Here is a 1,731-nt window from a genome sequence, read left to right on the forward strand (position 1 = left end):
GAAAAATACAAGCACGAGGGACTGGGATTAACCTCCCAAAAGAGGACTCATGTCAGGAGAGCTGGCTGGAAAGAAGAAGGGCCCATTAGCATTGACGGGAAAGGGCAGACAAGCTCATCTTCAGCCCAGAGGGAAACACCGTGTTTAATCTCTCCATTTCCATGTTCAGCTGTCCCTTTTCACTGTCTGGTGAGACCTTCACTGTTCAGTTCAGCTCCTCAATGGAGGCAGACAGGGTCTAAACACCACGGGCTGCAGCACAGCACCCCAGATGAAGGAGCAGATGAAACAAGGGGTGGTCTGGACAGCAGTGGCTGTCATGATAGAGCTTCCCATCCTGTTTTCCCAGTCCCTGCTTAGCTTAAGTCTTAGATACACCAAGAGAAAGCTCTTCCTCACTCAGAGAAAGACTTCTCTGCCACAAAATGACTGGAGAAATCAAGTATCTCTCAAGATCCTTCTTTTCCTGCCTGGTGTCTTGCTGCTTCAAATAAGACTCAACATAGATCCTTTCATCTCTCAGGCTACACTCGTGTTAACAAATTCTCTTTGAAAAATGAAGTGCTGAACATCACTGACATCCAGGTGGAGCTGAACGTGCTTCAACCATCTATAGATAAAGAGTCATCACAGGCTCTTCAAAGATTCATCAACTGCGGGCAAGTTTGCAAGAGAAGACTTATGTAAAGCAACACTCTGCATCAGAGAGCTTGTGATATTTTTTCAGAGCATTGTTAAGTCACTCAATTAATGCTCCTTCCACTTTAAGCACACCACATGCACAGGAGGGGAAAGAAAAAAAAGAAAAAAGTTGTTTTTTTCAGATTTCATAAGCAACTTGAAAGTCACCACATAACACCAATACGGATGAGGGCCAGTGCACCTCCAGCAGCTGGAGATGAAGATTTGAAACAAGACTTGAGCATCTCTGTACCACACCATTACCACTGGATGCTTGGAAATGGGATAATGCAACATAAAGAAGACACAGACAACCTGTGTGTTAAAATCTTTAACCTAGAGCCATGGATGCAAGCCCTCACCCCTGCAATTCCGATACGCTACCCAGCATGAACACAGTACCCAGCAAGTTCTGCAACACCCATGAAAGACCAGAATTCCACAAAGAGCATCTAAACTACTGGTGTGACATGACGAGCCAATCCAGCAGCACGTCCTAGATACACAGGCTGCGATGTGCCTCTCGCTTAGACACCAATTTTTCCATTGACATCACAGCGATTTGCCTCAGTGTGGGATGAATGAATGAGCAACTGAAAAAAAAAACCCAACCCACCTAACACCTACCTACCTACCTGTAAGAAAGACAAAGAAGAATACCTGCTCATGCTGTTTACTATATACCATTTACTTGTCTGCTTTTAAAGGTCTAAAAGGATGCCTCACATTTATGGGAAATTTTCCATATTTTAAAAATACATCAGTTCTCCCAAGAAGGGGTTAATGTTCTTTGTGCATACACTTGGAAAGGGCGCAGTGCCATGCATTTAGATTCAGTCTAGGTAAAATGGTTTTACAAAACTAATTGATATAAACATTTAAAGGGACTCTAAAGGGGAGGGAAAAAAAGGAAAGAGTCACGTAGGGCTTTATTTGGCAAACCATCCTATTAACTGCAGACACATTTAGCTCAGGGAGATTAAAGCCAGAAGAAACCATTAGGTAATTTTTAATCTAACCTGCCATTCATCACAGGTACTTGCATCCTAC

The sequence above is a fragment of the Antrostomus carolinensis genome, unplaced genomic scaffold (genome assembly GCF_000700745.2).
Source record: "Antrostomus carolinensis isolate BGI_N321 unplaced genomic scaffold, ASM70074v2 scaffold26865, whole genome shotgun sequence".
In the NCBI taxonomy this organism is placed as follows: Eukaryota; Metazoa; Chordata; class Aves; order Caprimulgiformes; family Caprimulgidae; genus Antrostomus; species Antrostomus carolinensis.